The sequence below is a fragment of the Sus scrofa genome, chromosome 1 (genome assembly GCF_054392235.1).
Source record: "Sus scrofa isolate SSC_HxYL_T2T_F1_AM1 chromosome 1, Sscrofa_HxYL_maternal_Yorkshire_Landrace_v2.0, whole genome shotgun sequence".
In the NCBI taxonomy this organism is placed as follows: Eukaryota; Metazoa; Chordata; class Mammalia; order Artiodactyla; family Suidae; genus Sus; species Sus scrofa.
The window spans coordinates 194,122,424-194,144,960 of NC_139383.1; the positions used below are offsets into that span (position 1 = coordinate 194,122,424).

The 22,537-nt window shown below is 37.0% G+C and overlaps 1 protein-coding gene across 6 annotated transcripts in view; it reads right to left on the minus strand.

The window, feature by feature from the left end:
- Positions 1-22,537, minus strand: part of LOC110262205 (uncharacterized) — a 343,233-nt gene that overhangs the window by 288,644 nt on the left and 32,052 nt on the right. Inside the window, exon 4 of one of the 6 annotated variants that reach the window (XR_014819138.1) lies at positions 19,790-19,861. The exons of the other annotated variants lie outside the window; for them this stretch is intronic. The gene's annotated coding sequence lies outside the window, so the exon portion shown is untranslated. Of the gene's footprint in view, positions 1-19,789; positions 19,862-22,537 lie in introns of those variants that run through there. 6 annotated transcript variants of the gene reach the window in all.

Consider the following 22,537-nt stretch of genomic DNA (forward strand, 5'->3'; position numbering starts at 1 on the left):
CGAAAGGCAACAGTTTGCATCTATTAACTCCAAGCTCCCCACTCACCCCACTCCCTCCCCCTTGGCAACTACAAACTATTCTCCAAGTGCATGATTTTATTTTCTGTGGAAGGTTCATTTGTGCCACATATTAGATTCCAGATATAAGTAATATCATATGATATTTGTCTCCCTCTTTCTGACTTACCTCGCTCAGTATGAGAGTCTCTAGGTCCATCCATGTTGCTGCAAATGGCATAATTTTATTCTTTTTTATGGCTGAGTAGTATTCCATTGTATATATATACCACATCTTCCTAATCCAATCATCTGTTGATGGACATTTGGGTTGATTCCATGTCTTGGCTAGTGTGAATAGTGCTGCAATGAACATGTGGGTGCATGTGCCTTTTTTAAGGAAAGTTTTGTCCAGATATATGCCCAAGAGTGGGATTTCTGGGTCATATGGTAGTTCTACATATATATTTCTAAGGTACCTCCATACTGTTCTCCATGGTTACATTCCCACCAACATTGCAGAAGGTTTTCTTTTTGGGTGATATCTTTCTCTGATTTTGGTATTAGGGTGATGGTGGCTTCATAGAATGTCTTTAGGAGTGTTCCTTCTTCAACCTTTTGGATAAGTTTAAGAAGGATGGGTATTAGTTCTTTTTTGTTGGGTAGAATTTGCCTGTGAAGTCATCTGGCCCTGGACTTTTGTTTGTAGGAAGTGTTTTTACTACATATTCAATTTCATTTTGAGTGATGAGTCTGTTCAGTTGATGTATTTCTTCTTGATTCAGTTTGGCAGGCTGTAAGTCAGTGTGGTACTGGTACCAAAGCAGACATACAGACCAATACAACAGAACAGAGAATTCAGAAATAAACCCAGACACCTATGGTCAATTAATCTTTGACAAAGGAGGCAAGAACATAAGATGGGGAAAAGACAGTGTTTTCAGTAAGTATTGCTGGGAAAACCAGATAGGCAAATGTAAATTAATGAAAGTGAAACACACCCTCACACCATGCACAAAAATAAACTCAAAATGGCTGACAGACTTAAACATAAGACAAGACACCATAATACTCCTAGAAGAGAACATAGGCAAAACATTCTCTGACATCAACCTTACAAATGTTTTCTCAAGTCAGTCTCCCAAGGCAACTGAAATAAAAGCAAAAATAAACCAGTGGGACCTAATCACACACAGTGAAGGAAACCATAAAAAAAAAAAAAGACAACCTACAGAGTGGGAGAAAATAGTTTCAAACAATGCAACTGACAAGAGCTTAATCTCTAAAATATACAAACAACTTATACAACTCAACAGCAAAAAAACCAACAATCCAATTGAAAAATGGGCAAAAGACCTGAATAGACATTTCTCCAAAGAAGACGGCCAACAGGCACATGAAAAAATACTCGACATCACTAATTATTAGAGAAATGCAAATCAAAACCACAATGAGGTACCACCTCACACCTATCAGAATGGCCATCATTAATAAGTCCACAAATAACAAATGCTAGAGAGGGTGTGGAGAAAAGGGAACCCTCTTGCACTGTTGGTGAGAATGTAAGTTGGTACAACCACTATGGAGAACAGTATGGAGGTACCTTAGAAAACTATATATAGAACTACCATATGACCCTGAAATCCCATTCTGGGGCATACACCCAGACAAAACTTTCCTTGAAAAAGATACATGCATCTTTATGTTCACTGCAACACTATTCACAATAGCCAAGACATGGAAACAACCTAAATGTCCATTGACAGATAAAGGGATTAAGAAGATGTGATATATATATATATATATATACAATGGAATACTACTCAGCCATAAAAAGAACAAGATAATGCCATTTGCAGCAACATGAATGGAACTAGAGATTCTCATACTAAGTGAAGTAAGTCTGAAAGAGAAAGCTAAATATAATATTACTTATATCTGGAATCTAATATACAGCACAAATGAACCTTTCCACAGAAAAGAAACTCATGGACATGGAGAATAGACTTGTGGTTGCCATGGGGGAGGGGGAGGGAGTGGGATGGACTGTAGTCCAGGGTTAATAGATGCAAACTATTGCATATGGAGTGGATAAATAAGCAATAAGATCCTGCTGTATAGCACAGGAAACTATATATATAGTCACTTGTGATGGAACATGATGGAGTATAATGTGAGAAAAAGAATATACATATATATGTATATGTGTGTGTATGTATAGATATGTATGTATGACTGGATCACTCTACTGTATAGTAGAAATTGATAAAACACTATAAACCAACTATAATAGAAAAAATAAAAATTTTAAAAAAAGAAAATTCTAAGTTATTATTACAGACAGAAGGAAAATGATGAATGATGTAAGATGTGACAGAATGTTGAAAAAAGATATTGTTAAATAAGTGGGCATATGTAAATATGTAGTTCTTTTTTTTTGGCTTTATTTTGTTTTTTTTTGTTTGTTTGTTTGTTTGTTTTTGTCTTTTTGTCTTTTTGACATTTCCAGGGCCACTTCTGCCACATATGGAGGTTCCCAGGCTAGGGGTTGAATCAGAGCTGTAGCTGCCGGCCGACACCAGAGCCAGAGCAAAGCAGGATCCAAGCCACATCTGCAACCTACACCACAGCTCACGGCAATTCCGGATCCTTAACCTACTGAACAAGGCCAGGGATTGAACCTGCAACCTCATGGTTCCTAGTCGGATTCATTAACCACTAAGCCATGACGGGAACTCCTAAATAAATAGTTCTTAAACAGGAGCAATTTCCTCCCCTTAGGCAACATTTAACAATATCTGAAGATGTTTTTGTCTAAGGCAACTGGCATCTAGTGTATAGAGACCAAGGATGCTGCTAAATATCCTTCAATGTACAGGACAGCTCCTCATAGCAGACATTTACGTGGCCCAAAATGCCAGTAACTCTGATGTTAAGAAATGCTTACCTGGGAGTTCCCGTCGTGGCGCAGTGGTTAACGAATCTGATTAGGAACCATGAGGTTGCAGGTTCGGTCCCTGCCCTTGCTCAGTGGGTTAAGGATCCAGCATTGCCGTGAGCTGTGGTGTAGTTTGCAGACACGGCTCGGATCCCGCGTTGCTGTGGCTCTGGTGTAGGCCAGTGGCTACAGCTCCGATTAGACCCTTAGCCTGGGAACCTTCATATGCCACGGGAGAGGCCCAAGAAATAGCAAAAAGACCAAAAAAAAAAAAGAAAGAAATGCTTATCTAGGAGTTCCTTTTGTAGTTCAGCAGGTTACAAACCCAACTAGCATCCCTGAGGATCGGGGTTCAGTCCCTGGCCTCTCTCAGTGGGTTAAGTATCTGGCCTTGCCATGGCTATGGTGTAGGTTGCATATGCGGCTCAGATCCTGCATTGCTGTGGCCCTGGCACAGGATGCCAGCTACAGCTCCAATTTAACCCCTAGCCTGGGAACCTCCATATGCTGCAGGTATGGCCCTAAAAAAGAAAAAAAAAATGCTTATCTAAAGTAACTAAAGTAACATTATGTTCAGCAGTAATAAGCATTTTATTTGTAGGGCTAGAACTAAAAGATACTGGAAAAACAGAGCATAAATAGGGAGGATGGTGATTATAGCATTCTAAGGTCTTTGTATAATTTGGGTGGATGAAAAAGAAGCTGAGTAACTATAGGCTTTGACAAGTCAAATGACTATATTAAAATTTTAAAGATGACTAGTAAATGTATACACTTTAGAATTTAAGTGTTCTAACCCAGTGGAAGGATATGGAATGGGAATAAAAAGAAAAATAATACAGATGAGGCAGGAAAAAAATACAAGTAAAAGGGGTGAAAAAAGTATAATAGAAAAAAATAACAAATACATCAGTAAACAAATACCTGTAAATAGATTAAAACTTTCCAGTTTTAGGAGTTCCCGTCGTGGCTCAGTGGTTAACGAATCTGCCTAGGAACCATGGGGTTGCGGGTTCAATCCCTAGCCTCACTCATTGGGTTAAGGATCCGGCGTTGCTACGAGTTGTAGTGTGGGTCGCAGACATGGCTCAGATCTGGAGTTGCTGTGGCTGTAGTGTAGGCCAGTGGCTATGGTGTAGGCCAGCGGCATAGCTCTGATTAGACCCCTAGCCTGGGAACCTCCATATGCTGCAGGAGCAGCCCTAGAAAAGGCAAAAAGACAAAAACTCTCCAGTTTTAATCTATTTACAGAGGAAAAAGCTTGTTAGTCCAGATAAAATAGGAATTCTAGCTAGATACTATTTACAAGACATACTTGCAAACATTAGGACACAGGACTGTTTAGAGGATGGAAGAAGATATACAAGGTGAACACATATATCTTCCCCCAAAAAGATTTCTATAGCTATATTGATACTAGAAAAATAGATTTAAGGCAAAAAGCATTAATGAAGATTAAAAGGTTACTGAATAATAAAATTGCAGCACAATATGAAATTAATTCTAAACTTGATTGTATCTACTAATATAGCCTTTAAAATATTTTTTAAAATAGGCAAAACTACAAGGAAATTTAATAAATCCATCATTACAGTAGACAATTTTTTTTTTTTTTTGTCTTTTGTCTTTTGTCTGTTGTTGTTGTTGTTGCTATTTCTTGGGCCGCTCCCATGGCATATGGAGATTCCCAGGCTAGGGGTTGAATCAGAGCTGTAGCCACCGGCCTACGCCAGAGCCACAGCAACGCGGGATCCGAGCCACATCTGCAACCTACACCACAGCTCACGGCAACGCCGGATCGTTAACCCACTGAGCAAGGGCAGGGACCGAACCCGCAACCTCATGGTTCCTAGTCGGATTCGTTAACCACTGCGCCACGACGGGAACTCCACAGTAGACAATTTTTAAGGTACCCCTCTCAGTAATTGATACATGAAGCAGAAATTAAATAAGCAAGGATTTGAAATAAGTTTTTATAGAATAATAAGCCCAAATTTTGGAGACAATTATTTTCATGCACATTTGAAACATTTTTTAAAAATCAGCTACAAGCTGCTGCAAGCCTCTACAAATCATTAAAGGATTGGCCTCATGAGCCCTCTCACATTTCCCACAATGAAAACAATGTTAGAAATAGTTATGAAAAGATAGTTAATAAAACTTCATACATTTGGAAATTTTAAAACACTTCTAAATAATTCATGGATCAAAGATACAAAACACAGTGCAAATTAGAAAACTAAAAGCTAAAAATATGGGACAAACTAAAATGAAGTATAGAGAAAAAAATTATGAAATTAAAAAAAGAAAACAAAAATATACTCAAAGAAAGCAAAAAAAAAAAAGAGAGAGAATACAAAGACAGGAATAGAAATTAATGAAATAGAAAACAACTAAATTAACAAAATTTGGTCCTTTGATAAAACTAACAAAAGTTGGTCCTTTTAAAAAAAACTCATGAAACTAACAAAATCTTGAGAATATTAATCAAGAAAAAAGAAGTAAAGTCTAAGTGAACAATATTAGAAATAAAAATAGGGAAACTTTAGCTAATTCAGGGAAATAATAACAAAAGAAATGAACTTTATGCCATAAAAATTGAAAACCGATAAAATAGATGTTACTAAAGAAATACAAACCATCAAAACCAACTCATGAGGAAATAGAAAAAAAGTGTAATTCTATAAAAATTGAATAAATTAAATTTGTAGACATATATTTTCTCAAAATGAAAACATTATGCTTTTCACAGGAAACTTTACCAGAAAGCTTCTTCCAACATTCAAAGAATAGTTCATTATAAACATAGACAAATTTTTTTAAGAATTTCAAAACAGGAAAATCTCACTCATTGAATAAACTATACCTCATTATATAAGCTAAATCTGTGACATTAAGATAGGTAAGGAAAATATAAAAAATGGACTATCACAGGCCAATCTCAGTAATACACAAAAATAAAAAATTTCAGGCAAAATATTAGCATCCAAGTGTGGCAATGCATACAAAGTATAATATCTCATAACTAAGTAGGGTTTATTCTAGACATGAAAAGTTGATTCAGTATTAGAAAATGTATTAATATAATTTACCACACTAATAGCTTAGAAGAAGATATGATCAACTCAATACATGCAAAAAAAGTATTTGATATAATTTAGCATAGATTTTCATAATTCAAGGAAAAAACCAAGAATAGAATAAAATGCCCTTAAACTTATAAAGGACATCTGAGATATATATTTATTTAATATATAAATAATATACATATTATATATTTATATATATATATAAAACAAATCACATACTTTACGGTGAATATTAAAGCTTTTAAAACCAATATAAATATACCCACTCTCACCTTATTAACTCAAGAATTCAGTGAAAAACCTAGGCAGTGCAATATGACAAGAAAAAAGAAATAAGGGATTAAGATTAGAAAAAAAAAAAAAAAGACCTGTAGGTGATTATTGTCTACTTGGAAAATCAAAAAATAAATCCAAATAAATTATGAATAGTAGTAAGAAAGTTCAGTGAGTCTTCTAGATACAAAGTCAAAATCAACTGTATTTCTAAACATCAGCAACAAATTGAGAAAAACCATGTAATTTTCTAAATTGTTATTTACTACAGCAACAAAAATGACAAATTCTGCTAAAAATAAATTTATCAAGTTATATTCAAGAACTTTATGGAGCAAATCATAAAACGTTTTGAAATACATTAAATAAGTCCTATATAAATTAAAAGACATATTACTTTCATGATGTGAAATAGGAATTTCTACCAATAGTTCTGTTCTCTTCTTCCCCCTTGAAGCACTCCTCAGCATATGTAGTTTCTTCCACTTTTCTGAAAAAACAGAAGAGTTGGTAGAAGTTCCCATTTCATGGGCTAAGGAATTCAGTGGGGGAAAAACATTTCCCCCTGCTGATAAAATCCTGATTTGCTCACAATATCATTGGGTTTTTTTCTCTCCACCATGGCTGATCTCCTAAATTCACCTGGCTACTCAAAATGTGGGTCACAGACCAGATGTATCAACATTACCTCAAAGGTTTTTAGAAACACAGAACCCTAGACCTACCCCAGAATCATAGACCTAGTGAATTAGAATATGCATGTTAATCAGATCCCCAGGTGAGTTCTATGCATATTAAAGTTTGACAGGCATTCTCTAGGAGATCCTCCTATCAAGTCAGTCTGCTTGGCATTATGCTACTCTCTCAATCTTTCTCATCAGTGAGAATGCTCTAGTCCTGCAATGTCCAACAGAGAAACCACTAGCCAATTGTAGCTACTAAACAGTTGAGATGTGCTGTCAGTATAAAGTACACAATAGATCTCAACGAGTTAATACACAAAAGCAAATTAAAATATCTTATTTTTCATATTAAATAATGTTGAAATGATAATATTTTAAAGATACTGGGTTAAATAAAAAAATTTATTAAAATTAATGCCACCTGTTTCTTATTTTTATTGTGGCTACCAGAAAATTTTAAATTACACATGTGGCTTGTATTTGTGGCTCACATCATATTTTTACTGGCCAGCACTGCTCTAGACCCTGTCTTCTGCCTCCCTAGTTGAAACTTATGACTCACACACTCATCCCCAGGCTAATTAGCTTCCCAGCTGCAGTCTCATGATATTCACTCTTTGATACAACTACTAGTTCTCTAGTCTGACAAGCCTTGTGGTTATGTTGCTAATGCTCTGGTTAAAAAAAAAAAAAAATCCAAGCTTTTTTTTTTTCTGAGAAGTTTAGGTTTTACTCTGATTTGGAAAAGGCTCATCAATAGGAGAAAAGGGATCAGGGCTCTGGTTCGGTCTATGTACTTAACATTCTTTACGACCTTGCCAAATAGCTGTATCTCTTGTTCCAACTCCTATATCTGAAAAGTGAGAGGTCTGAACTAGATAATCTTTAATATTCTGGAAACTAACACAAACAATAATCTTTTACCATCAACTCTCTGGCATGCACCTTCATTGTTACTCCAATTAAATTGTAGACTCCTTGAAGGCAGCCATTTTATCTTATTTTTATTTAGTTATTTTCAGCTTTACTGGGGGTATAAATGACAAATGAAACTGTAAGATATTTAAAAAGCACAATGATGACTTGATATACATATTCATTGTGATATTTACACATCCAAATTAACACATTCATCACCTCACATATTCACTTTTTTAATGAAAACATTAAGTTCTACTCTTTTAGCAAATTTTAATAATATCAATTGTTATAATACAGTGTTTTCAACTCTAGTCATCATGTTACACATCAGGCATTTTATCTTAAAGTTCCATTTCTAATCCCCACTGCTGTAACTGAATTTTGGGGAATCTCAACAATTGTCTCTGATGAGGATTTTGATGCCAAAGGACAAACCATTTATTCCAGTAGATCCAAGCTTTGGGAAAAAACCTGAGCTTCTACAAAAAAAAAAAAAAAAAAAAAAAAAAAGCAGAGACATAATCTAGAAGCAGCTGCATTTTGAGGTAAATCCCTCCTGCATATCTGTGTATGCACATTTGTTTTTAAAAGTTTGGCCATCTGACTGCAACCCAAGGAATCTTGGTTAAACATTTCTTTATGCAAAACAAAGAATGTTGAGTAGTTAAATATTTTACTTCTGAGGCTAAAAGGGAGTTATTTTTTTTTCCTCCCCTCTAAATGTTTAAGGTGGAAAACCAAGTATAAATATTCAAAAGATTTCCAGTCATGAAAATCTCATCGCCTAAGAAAAATAGTGGTAACCAACACTTTTGAATGGTTAATTCACTCAGTAACATGTATTACACATCTTCTATTATATTTGAAAGAGTCAAGAGTCTTTGCTGAGCATGTATGAAGAGATCTTGATAATACAGAGACAATGGAAGACCAGTCTCTTTTCTTAAGCATCTTACAACCTAGTTGAGGGAAATGGAACATACAAATTAGAGAAGACTAAATGGAAATTTACACAATAGAAAAGTAATCAATGACCATTTGTTGAGTTCCCCTTATAAGCATAGTGCATGGCAGGTACTCATAGGTACAAGGTGAATATTGGCACTCTCAACATAAATTCAAGTGCTAATGGCTCAAAGAGGATCAGATTAGCTTGAGTACTCAAGGGTTAAAGAATTGTTAGAAAAAGCAGGACACCAGGAAAGGACAAATGTGTGCCTGGCAGCAGGGCAGATGGCAGAACCTTCAGGTAGCAGCTCAGATTCCTTCTTCCACCAAAGAAGCCAGGATTGGTGAGAAACCACAGCAAGGGAAGTCAGTCATCTGAGGCCCACCAGTAGATCTGTGGTTTGTGGACCACCTGTGGGAGAATCACCTAGAGATCTTGCTAAAAATGCCTATTTCTCTGACCTGCTCCAGCACTATTACCTCAAAACCTTTGAAGGTGAACTGCAGAAATACGCACTGCAGGTGAGTCTCATGCACACCGAAGTTTCTGAACTGCTTACTGGATGAGAACAAGGGTGTTCAACTGATGCTGACCCGAGTTTCAGGCCTGTCTCCATAGGTTTGCCACTTTGCTCCCTTCTTTTGCTCAATCTCTCTAAGCCTTAGTTTCCCCATCTGTCAAATAAAAACTATAAATATCTACCTATAGTCTTGCTGTGAGGCTCAAATAATTAACAATCTAAGATGCTCAGGCATATAGTAAGCCCTCAATAAATGCAAGAGAAATTATGAGAAACTCATGATGAAGAATTCACCTATAGCCAATGCTAATATACTGTATAACTAAAATTTTGTTAAGAGGGTAAATGTCATGATATGTGTTCTGGAGAGGAAAGGAAATATTTCACTAAATGTGAACAGGTGAACAGACACAAGGAGGAAATGAAACAGAGGGAAATTCTAAAAGGGCAGAGTCAGAGGTCCAAGAAGGAACCTGGTCCCCCGACAACGTGTTTCCAGGGATTACCTCTACTTACCAACAACTGTCTATGGAAGAGGCCACTTTCACATTAACTCAAATGACCCTTATGATCACCCTATGAAGAAGGAATTTATTAAGACTTTAGGTCCTGAACAAAACCACACAGCTAGTAAGTCCCATGACACATCAAACAATAAATTCTGTCATAGTCACACTGGCAGAATCCAAATTGTGAGGCACCCAGCATAGCCTCTATGGACAGAGATGAGCCATAACTGCACCAAGCATGCCCTGGAATGAAGTTCTGAGACCAAAGGATACACACAGGCATTAGGGCTTGGGAATGTGGGGTCAGCAATGTATCCTATCACCTATTCTGCTAAGAACATTTCTTCCTGCCCCGAGCTGTTATTAGTAACCATAGAGATAGATAAATGGCAGATATTTATTTCCTGCTAAATTTATAGCAGTGGGGAAATCTAAACCATTGTTCTGTTACTCTGAAGTAATGATTTGCTGTTAGTGTTAAATGAAAGCACCATATTCTACAGTATCCGTGATAGAGGTATGTTGAGTTCAAAATCTAAATACAGAAACCAGAGCTCTGAAAGGATCACAGCCAGCCTGGGAAGGATATGTAATGAACACCTGTTGTGTTTGCCAGCACGCATTCCCTCTTCTTTTTTTTTGCTGTTTAGGGCCGCACCTGCAGCATATGGAGGTTCCCAGGCTAGGAGTCCAATCAGAGCTATAGCTGCTGGCCTACTCCACAGCCACAGCCACGCAGGATCTCAGCCAGGATCTCAGCCGCATCTGTGACCTACATCACAGCTCACAGAAATGCCAGATCCTTAATCCACTGAGCGAGACCAGAATCAAACCTGCAACCTCATGGTTCCTAGTCGGATTTGTTTCCACTGCACCATGACAGGAACTCTACATTCCCTCTTCTGTACTAGCACGCAGTCTGATTTTCATTTGAGTACCACTTCTCCCCACCAAAATCCTTGTGTTCCTGACAGGGTTAACCCTCATTCCCAGATTCCAAGAATGGACACATGACCCAGGCTTGCTCAGTTAACATATATGCCCTGTCTCTAGTGACAAATCATTGGTTCAGGGATGGCAAGTGATCTGAATTGATCCAATCAAGAAATTGATCAGGGAGTTCCCATTATGGAGCAGCGGAAACCAATCTGACTAGTATCCATGAGGTCGCAGTTTTGATCCCTAGCCAATCCCCAGCCTCTCTCAGTGGTTCAAGGATACTGCTGTTGCATAAGCTGTGGTGTAGGTTGCAGACACAGCTTAGATCCCGAATTGCTGTGGCTGTGGTGTAGGCTGGCAGCTACAGCTCTGATTCGACCTCTAGCCCGGGAACTTCCATTATGTCTCTGGTGTGGCCCTTAAAAGCCAAAAAAAAAAAAAGAAAAAAAAAATCGACCAATCTGAGAGTCTGCACTGGAATAGCAGAAAAGATCTCTTGCTGGGATGAGATTTGCCAGGGATTAGCTGTATTTTCCAGGGCACACCTCATGGGGGATGTTGGCTGTGTTATTTGTACCTCTGGATCCTGCCATGTCAAAATTTCCACCCTACTCTTTCCAGATATGTGACCCAATAATTCTTATTCTTATTCTCTCTACCTCGCTCTATGTCTCTCCCCCCCCAAGCCTGTTTAAATTGGATTTTCATCACTTCAGAAAAAAAGTCCTGAGAGTAACATGTAATTCAAAGGCCACTGATGTTGTCACCAACTTACACTTAAGCATGGACTGATTTTTGTGAACATAGGACATGGATAATAAGAGAATTGGGATGAAGGAAAGAAAACTGATCCTTAACCATGGGCAGGACTAATGTACTAGGGAAAGAAAGAGGTTAAACAAAAACTAAGTGGAGCTAGAAACAATATAGTTTAGAGGCATAAGGAGAAAATCAAACTGGAATCTGATTTCTGAAAAATAGGAAAAAAAAAAAAAAAAAAACAAGAACAGAGGCTTATTCCCTAAACTAAGCTGGGGAGGAGCGGAGGAGGGGCTGCATTTTTTAAAGAAGCAAGGACACTAGAACAGGAATGAAAAAGGACAAAGCATTTCACTGTAGGACATGTGTGGAATAATTTTAAACAGGAAGAGGCATTAAAATGTAGGATTTTGCCTCAATATTTAAGTTAGGCAGTTAATTCAGTTTGTTATTTGATGGAGAAATTTAGAAAACCTATCTGAAATTATTATCACTAGTAAATATCCCATGTTCACATGTATTAGGAGAGTTGGGAAAATAGCCAGCACAAAATTCATAATGCTTGAATGCATTCATAATCAAGACTCCATGCTGACAGACAAAAGCATAAACAATTTAAGCATATAATTCCATTTTAATACAAAAACATTAACCCCCTAAATATTCTCAAGCAAAGAAAGAGTCTCTGTCCCAATTAGATTTTATAATTCCACCTGATTCAGTAGTATATTCTATTAATTTTCTTCATGAGAAGCAATTAATAGATTATATAATTCCATGCATTTCTGCAAGTACCACACAATTGAACTAAAATAGATTAAATACCAGAAGAGTGAGAGGAGCAAGCCATTTACTTGGTTAATCCTTTCCAACCAGGAGTCTTATTCAAGGACTAATTGTAGCTAAATGACATGAAATGACTTATATATAAAGGACAAGGACTTAATTACAACAGAAGATATGAAGGAAAAGATATTGAAATGAAAGAGGAATTATAAATAAAGAACTCAGATAATTAGGATGGCAAATGGAAAAACACATTAGAACAATGGTGAAATTTCATCATATCTCATGCAAATCCTTAAACTCCAGGTATGTTTGCTTTATAAACTTAGGAGTGACTTAAAGGTGCAGCAGAAGTTCTTGTATAATCATTCTAAGTGACTGTATTAACTTCTGCAGTTATTATTTCAAGCAAATTAAGAACTGGGCATCAGTTTGGGGTTTCCCACTGGCTGATGCAGAAACAGACTGCATGTGTTTTCCTCTCTGGTCATTGATTCCAGTGTATGTTATCTGTGCTGCTTAGAGCCCTGTACATGCTGTCTTATTTATAGTCATCTGTTTATAGGGCCAATGCTTCCCCAGAGTATAAATCCTTCCAGAGCTGAAACCACGTCTTTTCTTCATTACCATTTATGCTGCTCTGGTATAATACTGAACAAAAAGAACCCTTGGCAAGAGCAAACTAATGTCTCCCTTTTAATTCATAACCAGTATGGTATTTTTTGCTGATTAAGTTAAAGCAATAATTTTAAAACTAGTTCGACATTGATGTTTTGGTACACTAACATTAGGAATATACCTGCGAACTATATCGTGAGTGTGTGTGTGTGTGTGTGTGTGTGTGTAGCATCTGATTTTATTTTTTTAATGATTTTTATTTTTTCCATTATAGCTGGTTTACAGTGTTCTGTCAATCTTCTACTGTACGGCAAAATGACCCAGTCACACATACATATATATTTTTTTTTCTCACATTATACTCCATCATAAGTGACTAGATATAGTTCACAGTGCTATACAGCAGGATCTCATTGCTTATCCATTCCAAAGGCAAGAGTTTGCATCTATTAACCCCAAATTCCAAGGCCATCCCATTCCCTCCCTCCCCCTTGGTAATCACAAGTCTGTTCTCCAAGTCCCTGAATTTATTTTCTGTGGAAAGGTTTATTTGTGCCATATATTAGATTCCAGATACAAGGGATATCATATGGTATTTGTCTCTTTCTGACTTACTTTGCTTAGTTATGAGAGTCCCTAGTTCCATCCATGTTGCTGCAAATGGCATTATCTTGTTCTTTTTATGGCTGAGTAGTATTCTATTGTGTACATATACCACATCTTAATCCATTCATCTGTCGATGGACATTTGGGTTGTTTCCATGTCTTGGCTATTGTGGATAGTGCCACAATGAACATATGGGTGCATGTGTCTTTTTCAAGAAAAGTTTTGTTTGGATATATGCCCAAGAGTGGGATTTCTGGGTCATAGGGTAGTTCTATATTTAGTTTTCTAAGGTACCTCCATACTGTTTTCCATAGTGGTTGTACTGACATTCCCACCAACAGTGTAGGAGGGTACCCTTTTCTCCACACCCTCTCTAGCATTCGTTATTTGTGGACTTACTAATGATGGCCATTCTGATAGATGTGAGGTGGTACCTCATAGTAGTTTTCATTTGCATTTCTCTAATAATCAGGGATATTGAGCATTTTTTCACGTGCTTATTGGCCATCTGTACATTTTTATATACAGTTATTATAATCCAAGATAAGATGAGAGGACAATTCCCTGAAAAAATGAATAAAACCAGGATCAAAGAAATTTTGATATTCTATATGGACTTGTTATACTTTTAGTATAATTTTTAGTAATGTAAAATTTTGGTTTATTGCATATATGTTTTTTAATGGTTATTAGTAATTACAATATTTTAATACTATTTTACTATTATTATCATTACAGTATTCAGTGCTATCTAAATAGCAGCAGTATTTTCATTCCAATAAATAAATAATTTCAATAAATCTCAATAAATAAATGAAAGGGTATTGCGATTTCAATCCATCTAGTCCCAAGGAAATCCATGAAGGACGAGGAGACTGTAAAGCCAAGTACTACAACACAAAGTTTATCTGAATTGAGAGCATAAACAGAAACATCATCATCTGGTGTAAAACAGATCCAAAAAAGTGATGAAAAATCATCAATTGCAGTCTACACAACTAATAAACCCCCAATTTGGCTTTATTTACATCCCACTGATATGAGACATTCCACCTGGATGCTTCATAAAAAATTGACTCCATCACCCTTCCATGGGGTAGCAGACTTGGGAGCCAGACGGCTCGAGTTCAATCAGCAAGCTGCCTAACCCCGCTCTGCCTCTTTGCCACCTGGGTAACGTGATTAGTATGAAATGCTATATAAATATTTAGTAAACAGATACAATCTTTTGCAAAGCCATAGCCTCCCAAGGGCTCACTACCTTCCTGCTTTCTTTTATTTTCTTCTGAATACCCAGTTCTTTCTTGCTTCAGAGCTTTCACCTCCTTATTGGCTTGTCATTTCCTTCTATTTTTATCCCCTGAGGCCACCAGACTTCCCAAAGTGATAACATTTGTACAACATCCAAATTTTTCCCACAATGGCTTCCATCTCAGTAGAGTTTAGAGAGAGAGCAGGAGGCTATCAACAAAGTAGGTACTGTCCTCAATTACCATTAATATGATGCCATAAGAAATTGAGAAGTCATACAGTCCTGGATCTCCACTCATTGGCCAAGATATCCTGGGACAGTCACTTAATTCCCCCAAACAGCATTTTTCTCTCTACAATTGAAGTAAAGGTCATTACTCGCCTTTTAAGGTTCATAAAAGGATTTCACGAGGTGATAAATGTGGAATGGCCCTATATGCCAATGGGGAGTTACAATTTGGTGTTTTTATTATTAGTAGTAATAGTAATTGTTGCTATTCTGTCCACAGGATAAGGACTAGAGCTCAAGTACATCATTGCTCAGTTAAACATCAGTCTTTAGACAAATACATTTCATTCTAGTTTGTTGTAGTTGATTAGCTGTAATCCTTTGTGAAACAACGAAAAATCATGCTGGTTGTAGACAGTTCCTAGGTGCTATGCTGTCATAGACCTGGACTCTGTCACCCTAGACAGCTTAATAAAGGCAGTCATTTGGTAATGCAACTGGAATGTGTTGGGTATGTTTTCTTTTCTTAAAAATTTCCTCATACCTGACAAATTAAAAAAAATGTACCCCAAGACAAATAATAAAGGAAGAAGGGAAGTAAAAAATTTTTGAAGGCTTACTATGTGCCAAACACTAAGGAAAAAAATCAAGTTCAAGCACAGCTTTCATGGCCCAAAAGCCAGGACCAGAAGTTGGCAGAACTTTCCAAAGGTTAAAGCAAAGTTACAGAAACTGTGGCCTATTTTATATGTTTTTCATTTAACAAATTAATGCCTTTGAGAGGAAAAAAAATCCAACACACTTTAATTGTACTATGCATAAGATAATTTCTTTAATATCAATTCAAAGTGCACCCCAGGGAATGTGGTCTGATGACCGGTCCAATGACTCAGAAAGGTGAGTAATGAATAACTTCTGTCTTTAATTTGGCATGTCCTGGTAACTGTAGGTATACCCCCACTTGGAGATAACAGCAAAGCCTTAATTTGTGCACGTGAAGCATGAGCCAGCAATGCTTCGGCCCCACCTTGGGATGGGCTTGGTTCAAAGCAGGATGTTTTAACCCAACACTTTGATGCAGCCATTTGATGTCAAACCACCTTTCAACATGTAAAATCACCATCTTTTCAAAAACTTAAAAGAGATATTCCCTACTGGTGTTGGATTCGGGTATTATGGGGCCTAAGTCTTATATCTGAAGGAAAAGAATAAGTTTATTATGAAAATTAGTATTTATTTAATATGAGGATAAAAAAACATATAGCAAACTACAAATCTGAAAAATCTGCAAAAGTGCAAACATCAAAAAAAAAAAAAACAGAAAAAAAAATAGTTTGTATTAACCACCTAACAGACCTCTAAGGAACCCTTTCCTATGTTTTTTGACTGTATACTTCTTGACCATCCATTCATATGTCAATGATTTTGTAATATCAGTCCTTAGAATAGAAAGTCCTATTTTCCAGCATCATCAAAATTTGTTTTTAATTACTGATAGTTCAGAAAAGTTGTTGATAGTTACTGATAGTTCAGCATTATAATTTGTTACTGGCAAATACACATACATTCTTAGGATTATTGTCAAATAATGAAAAACTACAAACTTTCATATATTAAAGTTTCTTTGATATGTGAGCTACAAGATTTCAGGGCATCTCAAGTTTTCTTATGCAGTGAACAATCTTAAATGCTCTTTGAATGGACAGAACTTAACTCATAAATGAACTTGTTATAATAAGATTTATCTTATCACTGTTGATGTCAGTATTTAATTTTAAGTAAGAAATGTAAATATTTCCAAATACATCCGTGTAATTTAGTAATACCTTGAGATTCATAAAACAGGTAACTTTACAAAGACATATAGTACTACAAAGCTTGTTGTACTGCTACATATGTGTGTCCTACACACACAGTAATTTTGATCAGTTCCCTTCTGAAAGATTTCTGAAATATTTCTAAATGTATCAAATACATTATCAAGTATATTTCTAACAGCAAAGAACTTCTGGTTTTTTATTTTTATTAGAGTATAGCTGATTTACAGTGTTGTGTCAATTTCTGTTCTACAGCATATTGATGAGGCGCTGATGAGGACTGAATGATTCACTTTCAGTTTTGTATGCCTAATGATTGGAAGACTTTTCCAGACTGGCTTCTGGCTCCGTGTATTTCAAACCATGTTTCTTCTCTACACTCACAACCTTGCAATGTTAGAAACTACAGCTCACTCTCCTGTCACTATGCAAGCTCTGGCCTTACAACTTTGTGTCATATGCTGGTGAATCAAAGCCATGGATGGTAGGAGTGGGCCTCGAAGTAATTTCTATACCAAAGAAGCTAGCTGAATAGTTCTACATGGATGTGACCGCAAACAAGGTAAATATATCTCTCGGACCTAAACATAAATGGATCCACAACTCAACTTTTCTGTAGCCTGTTCTCCAAAAGGCCTGTGACAACCCCATTTTAAACAAGAGGAAAAACAGAGAAGGTGAGAATGAAAAACAGAAATCAGCCTTCATTAACTAAAGTTAAAATATTTTACTTTTACCAATTTTATAAAAGCAAATGACTATATCTACATATTACTAAGGCCCTCCCAGGGCTTTTGAAGGGGCCCACAGACATGGGAAGGCCTTTTAGTTTATGCTTCAACATTTTGTAGTGAATCAAGTTTATGCCTTGATCCTGACTTTTACTCCATCCCTCACCTCAAACTTAATCATGGAAAATTTTCCTCTTTTAAAATTTTATTTCTGTATGACTTGAATATAGAATATATCATTCTGTATGAATAATTTTTAAAACAGAAAAAAATTGTATGAATTTTTTAAGTCCACTGGAATTGATAGCCTGTTTCCCCAACCTCCATTTTGAAAGAGCTTAGTAATTAGTAAGAAATCTATACCTAATGAACTGCTGAAAAAACTATTAGAAACTCAACTGGGTGTTTTCTGTTAATCTGGAGAATATGAAATCCTATTTTGCTGCAAAATATACTCTTCCTATTCCAACCTCCACCTTGCCCACTGAATAATACAGTCCCACTCAAATAGGGTTATAGAATCAATAAGTCAATTTAAACATGTTCGTCTTATAGGTTTTCAAGTGAAAAGACAGAGGGAGTACCTCAATTAAATGAATACATCTATGTACTGATTAAAAGCAATGATAATGACAACTGTCATTTTTTTTTATTTTTTATTTTCCCACTGTACAGCAACAACTGTCATTTAGAAATAAATCCAAGATATTAAGATACAGATGAAGCAAGTGATTTCTCAGAAAAAGAGCAGCCTCCTGACCTAGAATGATGAGTGGCTGTTTCTGAGATTGGCAGGTTTAGTGAGATTATGACTGCTTTTTCCATGTAGTTTTATCAGCCATTTGGAACCATATTTCCACACCATCCCTCTCCCAACCTTGATAATAAGCCATCCCTGATTTCATCTTATCCTTAAATCCCTACCCCAGGAAGTATAGGCTGGAGATGAAGTGGAGTTCAAAAACTAGACAAATCTTATTCATGTATTACTCATAATTAAAACATAAACTTTTAGGATTTATTTTTCAGACTATATAAAAATATTTCCACCTCAATATCACTAAATCAAATGACTACATGCTAACATCAAGAACCTTAGTGAATTAAATTATGAAGCAAAAGTCATAGAGGTCTATGCACATCCTTACTAAATTTCTAAGGAATAAACTGATCTCCATGTTGCACAGTATTTCTAGGTACAACACTATAAAATGTTTCTATAACTCTACCATCACTTTTCATTCCTTAGCAGCTTATTTTATGGATGTGTCTCAACAGCTATTTTCAATAGAAGTTCATTTTAAAGAGCTTAAAAAGCATACTCTCCCTTTCCATTTTGATGTCAGATTATAAAATAAAGCAGCCGACAGTAACTATCTCATTCTGGGGTGGTTTGGGACCGAAATTTTTCCTTACTAGGAAAGAAGAGCCTTAAATGCCAGAGGAACATTTCCTGGTAAGAGCGAGCTAAAGAAATTCCCGATTTTACCAAGGTATGAAGCTAGGCCTTCACATATCATACATACCCCCATTTCAGGGCCCCTGTGCTGAGTCAGCACAGTGACATTTGGTTAAATAGATCCATAAACAATCCCTTGACACCTGTTTGCTTAATCTGATCTTTATTGCAGTGGATATCTCTAAGACTAGGCATTCATTTATTTAGCCATCAAAGAATGATGACTTCTTTTGTGCTAGGAAATTAAGATGCTGCACTGAATGAAACAAGCACGGCAATTGCCCCCATGCAATTAACAGTGAGCAGGAAAGAGAGAGAGTAAACAAAATAATACTCAAATAACTAGTTATTCATAGAGAGGATTTTTCTCTATCGTCCAGGAGTACTGGATTTGAGTCTATGAGTTGGGAAGGAGGAAATATGTTCCCCAAGGGCTCTGAATCCATACCCCTTCACTATGAATTCAAGTCAAGGCTGCCTCTACTCTAGCTCTAGAAATTGTAAGGAAAGAGGACTCTGGCTAACCTAGTAGGCTTGAATCATCAAAGCCATCCTGGAAGGAAAACCAGATCAAAAGCCCACCCCATGTGCTGGTGATCAGGAATACATCATATCAAAAGACTAGAGATTGCTAAGTGTGCTGATGAGACAAAAACAAAAAGTCTATAGTCCTATATCCACATCTCTAAAGGACACAAAGATCTGGGCCTTTTTCTTTTTCTTTTTTTTTTTTTTTTTTTTTTGGTCTTTTCAGCACTGCATTAGTGGCATATGGAGGTTCCCAGGCTAAGGGTCCAATTGGAGCTGTAGCTGCTGGCCTACACCACAGCCACAGCAACTCGGGATCCAAGCCAAGTCTTCTACACCTACACCACAGCTCAAGGCAATGCCAGATCCCTAACCCACTGAGCAAGGCCAGGGATCAAACCCACTACCTCATGGTTCCTAGTCGGATTCATTTCTGCTGGACCAGGACGGAAACTCCAGGTTCTTATTCTAAGAGCAAGTAGAAAGCCAGTACAATATTTTAAGCAACAGAGTGATGTAATCAGATTTGTTTTTTTGGTCACCCTGACTGCATGTGCATAATGGTGTGGATGGGAACAAGAACAGAGGCAAGGAGAACAGCTGGGAGGTTATTTCAGGTAAGAGAAGATGTCTTGGTTTGGGGTGGTGGCTTTGATGATGGAAAAGAGTAGACAAAGTCAAGAGCTTTGGTAGACAAAATATCAGCACATGGCTGACTATTAGAGGATAATGAAATGGGAAGGGTCCAGATAACTCATAGACTTCCAATTGAGCAAACAGTTCAGTGATTCTTAACCTGGCTGGCTGCTCATTAAACTCTCCTGAAGGCCCTCATCCCCCAGATTCCAATTAAACTGGTTAAGCAGGGGGCCCAGGCATGGGTATGGTTTCTGTGCTGCTCAGAGATTTCAAATGTGAAGCCAGGTTAGAGAATCCCTGAATTAGGTGGATAAGACTTCCCAAGGTAGAAAACACCCAACAGGGAGGGAATTTGAGGGGAAATTCCACGAGCTTCCATCCTATGTCAGTTTTGACAGAGGAGCACAAGTGACATATCAAGTTTAGAGTTGGACCTATGTGTCTGGATGAGAGAGGAAAGGTCTACACTGGAGAAAGGTCAAAGTGATTGACTTGTACACTGTAACAGAAGTCATGGCAGAATATGGAAATATCCAGGAAGAAAGCATAGTGAAAATATTAGAAAAAAAATCTTTTTTAAAGGTAGAAGACAAGGGATCAGTAAAGGAGACCAGCCAGGAGTACTAGCACATTAGAGGGAAATCAAGAAAATGGGATGATTCTAAAGTCAATACAATGGAATGTTTCAAGAAGAGAGCACATAAATGGGTTGAAAGAATTGTCTCATTTTGGCAGAGCCTGGGACTCCACCTTCTTTCCAACCATTAAACCCCTGGGTTGATTTGGGGCCCTCCCTTTGGTAAGTCTCTATTTTGGCAAGATAGTGAGGAGCAAGGAATTATTATCTAAAGGTCAGATTTTAGGAAACTCAATAGCCTAGTTTTTTTAGGATTAATTGGAAAATAATATCTCAATTTAGATCCTAAACATTAAAGACAACATTCCCTATATAAATGCACTCATGACTTCCAGCACTTGGAAATATATTACATTTGCTAATTTGTGGGTATAAACTTGGCAAGTATTGCAACTCTTTTAGGGTTTGGTGGTCTCTTCCTGTTGCCAAGCCTACCCAAGGCAAAACAAATAGAGTAATCTTGCAGGACTCACCCCCTCTCTTGGCCCCTATCATAATGCAGAAATATTTTTGTCAGTATCACAGTATCAATACCATTTTATTCTATTTCTTTACATGTGTGTCCCCTTCTGATTTCCTTGAGGGGAAGTAATAGTTTCATGTGAGTTGATCTCCCCAGCACCTATCAGAGTGCCTAGTACTTGGTATGCAGTGAATACATGTTTGCTGAACGAACGGAAAGTTGTGTAATTTTTCTGTGAGTTCATGAGCAGCCAATCTGGAAATTCCATCTCTAAGTATTCTTTCATCATAGACTATAAAATATTGTTTAAATAAAGAATGTGGTTTATCCATGTTTAAGTTTTAGGTCAATTTTCTATGAAGTTAGTAAAAATCTCATTCCAATACCAATTATTTAATCCCTTGGTGCCTTGGGTTTTCTGCCTATAAAATAATAATAGCAATGCTGATTTCTTGGGAGCTGCAGTGAGGATTGTCGAACTCAGAGGTCTATTTGCCCATAAGGGGTACTCCTTGGATATGAAGGAGTACATCACCTTCTGTCTTGTTATTCATTTCTGTCTTGTTTTCTTAAGTATAGGTTGATTCAGAGGCTGTAAGAGGGCAACAGCTAAGTTTTCCAGGTCTATTTACAACTGCTCCTGGAGCATGTAAGGCCGAATCTTATGACCAGTAAAAGACTGCTCATGCTAGGAGCTGGGTTAATCATGTCATTCTTTGCCCCTAGGGTGATATTTTGAACGGTTCCAAACCTGCCTAGGTTGGACACCGAGCAAGTGTAGAATCGGTGGCATTAGGGAAGACCTAGGGCTGCTGCAGCAAATGTCAATCCTGCCTTTAAGGTCATATGAGTTTTGGACTCATTTGTCCAAGTCTGCTGTTTAGCTGATGTAAAGGTCTCTTGGTGAAAAATCTGTCAGAGAAGTAAGAGATTATCTTAACCAGGAGCAATCATTCTGACTGCAATTTAAATAATAAAATGCATTTTCATTTATTACAGGACCACTTGTCACATAATAACCCCATCAACTGAGTTTGATTATAGGCCAAGTTTTTGAAGTGCCTTACAACATTACACTTCCACGTAGGTATTGCAACCATCTCCATTTTATATATGCAGATGGTGAGGCTCGGAGACATTAAACAATCTGCCCAGCATCACACAACTGGCAACAGGCAGAGACCATATAAAATTC